Source organism: Zootoca vivipara, chromosome 16 (genome assembly GCF_963506605.1).
Source record: "Zootoca vivipara chromosome 16, rZooViv1.1, whole genome shotgun sequence".
NCBI classification, from domain to species: domain Eukaryota; kingdom Metazoa; phylum Chordata; class Lepidosauria; order Squamata; family Lacertidae; genus Zootoca; species Zootoca vivipara.
In genome coordinates, this window is record NC_083291.1 from 26,169,279 (window position 1) to 26,175,278 (window position 6,000).

At 55.0% G+C, this 6,000-nt stretch overlaps 1 protein-coding gene across 1 annotated transcript in view; it reads right to left on the reverse strand.

Annotated features, from left to right (window-relative positions):
* Positions 1-3,396, reverse strand: part of PIANP (PILR alpha associated neural protein) — a 28,582-nt gene extending 25,186 nt beyond the window's left edge. Inside the window, exon 1 of the mRNA XM_060268817.1 lies at positions 3,271-3,396. The gene's annotated coding sequence lies outside the window, so the exon portion shown is untranslated. The remainder of the gene's footprint in view (positions 1-3,270) is intronic.
* Between the last annotated feature and the right edge of the window lie 2,604 nt (positions 3,397-6,000).

A 6,000-nucleotide genomic window follows, 5' to 3' on the forward strand; every position in this document is an offset into this window, starting at 1 on the left:
TTCACTGCGACGCTGACCCTGTCATCCTTCTAGTCCTCAACACAGCACAGAAAACGCATTTCGGTGCTTGAGGCAGAAAATCCAAATGGTGCCCCCATGGTGAATTAAAACAAACAAACAAACAAACAACAACAACCTAAGTACCTTCAAAATTTGCTTAATAGTAAGGCTGACCAGATCAAACAATAGGGCTTATGCCAGAACAATATGCTAAAAAATATGTTTTGAGTTTCCATCATTTTTTAATAAAGAAAAAAACCCCAACAGCAACTCATTACCGATTCACAAAAAGATCGTTCCTCTTATTCCAGGATGACTTTGTTTTCTTAAGAGCTTTTGATGAAGGGCTTTGTCAAACGCTTCTGAAAATCCAATTGCACTAAATCAACTGGGTCGCCCTGTTCTACATGCTGCCTGACATCTTCGGAGAATTCGGGTAGATCAGTGAGATGTCACTTTCCCTTATTAATATCACAGCTGACTGTTCCCTGACATCACAATATTTATCTGAGTCTCGTATGCTTTTGCCTAGGCTCCCAGAATTTCTGTGCATTTTCTTTTTACAGTAAACAGGGTTTTATTCCCTCCAGCTCTCAGTCCTGTACATATCCATTCAGAAGGAAAACCCTGAGGGCCCTACCATGAGGGAAGGTGTGGCTTCTACCTAAAGGTGGCAGATTTCTGCCACCATGATGGTGATGCAGACTGAAAGATAGATCTGAACCACAGGGCACAATCAGCCAGGAAATTCTCCTGTGCAAGACCCTCTGAATGAATAGGAGGCTGCACAAGAGAACTCCATGTGCTCTTGCACACTTGGGTTAATTTCAATGGATCACATGCTGGAGAATGTCTGGACTCATTGTGCCATTAGTGTAGCTATTTGGATTTTCTGCATCAGCTGCCAAGATGTCTTAAGGAAGACCCTAGTTACTCTATAAGCTCAACCAGAAATCTATAGAGACAAATTTTCACTGGTCTCTCCCGGCTTTCAGATGCATGCAAGGGTGTTCAATAGCCATACAAATATAGCAATGTGGGCAGAAGGAAAACTGGCCCCAGAGCCTAGAGACGGTGGGTGGGATTCTGCACCATTGTTCTGAATCCCACACTGGCCTAGACTTGAGATGAATAGACTGCTACTCTTAATCAGTAGGAGTGGGAGTATCAAAAACCAACTGCTGGTGTGTGTGGCTGAAGATTTGCTGTGATGGATCCTGCTACGTTCTGGAGAAAGGAAAAGGGAATTCGGGGGGGGGGGGGAGAGATGCCTAACAGGGAGCATGATAGAGGTGAACACGATTATGAATGGTGTGGGAGTACACAGGGAACATTATTTCCTTCTCTCAGTGGCAGTGGATTTAGGACAGACAAAAAAAAAAGTAGCTCTTCACATAACACACAATAAATTCGAATTCATTAGCAGACCATGCAGTGACAGCTTCTAGCTTAGAGGCTTTACTTTAAAGGAATATGCAAATTCATGGAAGATAGGACTAGCCAAGGCAGGCCAAAGAGACCCTCCATGGCTGGGTGCAGTGTACCTCCAGTTGCTAGATGCTACACAGCTGTATTACATTGCCTCACTGTGAGCCTCCCAGGTATTTAGCTTAGCTACATTTGGGGACCATGCTGGGCTCGAGGGACCCTTGGCCTGAACCGAACAGGCATTTCTTATGTTCGCCTGCAGATCTGACACTATAGAGACTGAAAAACTGGGACTAAGAATATGAATGCTGGTGTTGTCCAAAAGTGTGAGTCCCTGCTGTGCTCAAAAGCTGGGCTGTGACTTCATGTTGATGGTGGCTAATGCACTGTTTACAGAAATCCTCCAGCCTTTGCTTGCTGAGGTTGTGAAGCAAAGTCTGGAGCTATCTCACCCTATGATGGTGTCATAGTTGTTGCTTCTGTTGAAGCCGAGAAGCTGGGGAAGTGTTAGCCTCAATTCTTGCTGGGGGAAGCAGTTCGATGTTCAACAGCTGACAAAGCTAACCTGACTACCACCTACCTGTGGATCAGATGGCCTGGAATCCTAACGCGCCTACGGATGCCAGCAAGCTTTGTTCTTCCACCTCTTGCAACAGCAAAAAGCACAGTCCAGTGCGCGCACACTTGGGAGAATAAGTGCCACTGAGCTGAGCGGGTTGCGTAAACATGCCTAGGGTGGCACTGCAAATCCTGGGAGCCAGATGCATTTTCCTGTGTTTGGGAAGGGGCTGTCCAACCACAGCAATGAGGCCCCTCCCAGAGGGGCTGAATCCCCCATGGGTATCCACAAGCAACCTGGAAGATTTCCTCGCATTGTGTTGGTGTGTGTGACGCATTCATTGCTGCCCTGGCTCTAGACTTTTTGTGGGACACCCACCCTGGCACAAGAGGGGCTCAAGTTATCACACTCCTCCCTCCCTGGCATTTCATCTTCATCTTCCTTGGTCACAGTTGTTCTTTGGGCACAACAGGTCTGGGTGCATCATGAATGTCAAGATGCTGCTGGGAGCTGGAGCCAGAGTTGCTCATGGAGCTGGGGCAAGGCTGTTGGATAGGACCACATGAGGCTGCCAAGTACAAACCCAGCAGGGGCTTGTTTTCCTTCATCAAAGGAAGCATCCTTGATCTGTCTCTGTCTCTCTCTCATACACACACACAGCACACTGCACTGAACAGAACATCCCTCCTTGGTCCACCAAGCTCCACAGACCAGGCGCCCCACGGCTCTCCACATCTCTCTCTCTCTACACGCAGGAAAGCCACCAAGTCCAAGAAGGAACCCCACAAAAACACATTTCCTTTTTCACATTGTGGAACCCACGGAGGAGTGGGGAATCTCTCACTCAGACCCAACAGAAACCCCTTTATCTCACATCTTCAGAACCAGCCCCCCTTACTTCCAACAGGAAAACAGAGAATCCCCCCCACCCACGGAAAACAAAACCGGGACTCGAGTGGACCCCGTTCCCCCCCCCGAGCACCCCGTGTCGCCTCAGCGCCTCCCCTCGACGACGCACTGGAGCCCCGCGGAAGCCGGGCAGCTCCGGACCCGAAAGGAGCGTCCCGCACCCCGTCGCCCCGTTTGGAAAACGTTGACCTAAGAGGGGCGGCAGCCGGAGCAGCACGCGCCGCCGCCCTATACGCGTCGCAGCACCCTCTCTCTGTGGGGAAGCGAAGGCGCGACGGCGGAGGAGAGCCGGAGCAGGCTGCTGAGGGCAGCGTCGAGAGCACTCGCTCCGTCCCCGCCCGGCAGCTCGTCCGGGAGCCAGCCCGCAAACTCACCTTCCCAGCGGCGGCGAGGGACGCCGCCGGGCTTGGGAGAGCCCGCGTGCCGCCGCACTTCCCCCAGTCGGCGCCGCTTCCCATCTCCCAGGCACGGTGGGCTCGGCGAGGCTACAGCGGCTGACTCCGCGCCAGCCTCTTCTGCCGAGGCTGTCTTGTCCGCCCGTCCGTCTGTCTCGCTCGCCGGTCGCGGTTAACCCTCGGGCTGCCGGCGCGCGGTGGACCCCCGCCTGCTCCGCGCGCCACCAGAGGCCGCCCCCTCGAGCTGGAGAACTTGCGCGCGGGGCGGGCGCTTCTTCTTCTCGCAGCCGGCGAGGGAATGAATGGGCAGGAGGGCGCGAGGGAGGGAAGGTGTCCTCTCTGGGTGGGGCTACCGGAGCCGGGGAAAGGGCGCCGCCGGGGGAGAGGAGGCAGTACCCGGAGCACGCTCCAAACCCCTCTGGAAGGATACGGAGGGGCAGCTTATCATACCACCCGCGCCCCGTTCGCAGCTGGGGCAGCAGCCTCTCCCACAGCCCTGCGGAAACTCCAGAGCGCAAGGATTTTTTTAATTTATCAGAGTGCCTCTGGGCATGTGCAGAGTGTTCCCAAGCAGGATGAGAGGTCCGCCTCCCGGTTTTGGGCGGAGCGCGAACGGTTCCGTCCAGGCCATGGGGGCGATGTGTGTGGCTCCCCCCCACCTGGTAACCTCGGGACCTCTTGTCGTGGCGGAAGGAGCCATGTCTCTTGTGTGTGCTCTTCCCCTCATGTTTCCCACTTCACACGACCTGCTGCTGCCCCTGCAGATATTGCTTCTGCTCCCCCCTACACCCCCAGCATTTCCCCTCCCTCTCCCCCCACGGCCCAGCCCGCGTTGCTAGGGAGCGAGGCGTCTCCAAGGGCCCTGCCGGGCGCAGCACCTGTGGCTGAAGCGGCCTCCGCGCGCACTTGGAGCTCCAGCCGAGCCAGTCCGCAGGCAGGGCCGGAAAGAGCGAGGGGACCCGGCGCTGCCGCCGCCGCCACTGAAGAGACGGAGGCGAGCCGAGGGGCTGGTGGGGCAGCGAGGAGAGGCGAGGCAGGAGGAGAGCCCGCTTTGCCTGCCCTCCACCTCCACCATCCCTTTGCGCTTTTCTCCTCCCCAGCGGCTGCTGCCGGGCTGGGCTCTTCCATGGCTGCTCCAGTTGGTCCCTCCGCAGCTCGGTCCCGCTGCTGTGGTGCTTCTTCCACACCACGAAGCCGCCTCGCCCCTCCTCGCCGCCGCCACTCCCGCTTCTAACGACCCTCTTTCTTGCGCCGCCGTCCTCGTCTCCTCCCTGGCATGGGGGGAGGGTGCTTTTCCCCAGGGTACCCCCCCCCGCGCCATACCCAGCCCTCCTTCACCCTCGCCTTCTTCACCCCCCCCTTAAAAAGGCGAGCCTCCTGCCGTTCCTTGCTTCTCTTTTGAAGCCTTCCGAGTGGGGAGGTTTGCGAGAGGGACTGACCGTGGCTAGAAGTCTGAATACAATACACCGAGCGCGCACCCGCGTGTCTGGCCAGGGAGGGGGATTTTGAGTCCCGTCTCCGCTCTATCCCCCCCCCCCCGCCATAAGATTACAGTGCATATTTATTCGTCATTAGATGAAATTCAAGGCTTCCTCGGTCACACACCTCTTTGGCTTGGAGGAGTCGAGTCTGGACCGCTTTAAGATCTGCCCCCCCCACCCTACAATAAAGCTGTCAGATGAAACATTGAAATTCTAAGGCTGTTCACACGTTGCGCTGCACACGCGTTCAAAGGGTCTGCGCACGTGTGCAGGTGGTTGCATGAAGGAGGTGCGTTCCAAAGCAAGCGCCGCCCTGGACTAAGCTCGGAATGGTAGAGAGCAGGTGGGGCGTTCTGCTGCACACGTGTTGACTGCAGCCAGGTATGATCGTGTGAGGGATGTTCTTGCGAATGTTCCAAGCACGCTGGGGCAGTATCACTTGCATCGCAAGCCCTGCAAAAGTTCCTCTCCTCGCTGCTCAACAGGGAGCTGATGCAGCCATCCACAATTCCCTGGATGCCTGTAGCAGCTATATTTATGCACTACTTGCATGCAGAGCCTTGCTGTACTAGAGAAGGAACAAGGGCCGTGCATTTACCCGCCCCCACCCCACCAGTTGCCCCTCCTTCTGCAATGCCTGCAGTTAACCTCGGTGTCTTGACCGCACAAGCAGGTGCTCCCACCTTGGGATTTCACTGCAGACAACCAGGCTCTCCAATGCAGTTGCTGCAGAAAAGAGTAGCAATGTCAGGGCAGAGCGAAAAGCACAGCCCTGCTCCTCCATCTACAGGATGAACATTGCATCCATGGGCCTCCATGGAATTGCAAATGGCTGCAGCTCCCTCTCCAGAAGGGGCAGGGAACTCCTGTTCAGCTGCACTCTTTCATGGGCAGCCTTCTGCACAAGCCAGCGGACAAATGAACAGCATAAAGGAAGCGCAGAAAATGCCCTGTCCAGAGGCAATGTGAGCTTAGCTGCCTCAGGTAGCAGAGTGGGAGGCACAGGAGCTGTTTTGGCTACTTGGAAGTTTTGCTGCCCTGTGGAAATCAGTACAGAAGCTCAACAAGAGCACAGCACAGCACCTATATGCCTGGCTAACAGTTTTAACTGGCTTTTCTGACCACATCCAATTAGTAGGTGTGGCAGTTTTGGATCGGAAGAGGTTTGTAGCATTTTGGAAATGGCAAGTGTCCAACTCGGAAGCTTGTAGTTGGGGATGTCCAGGTA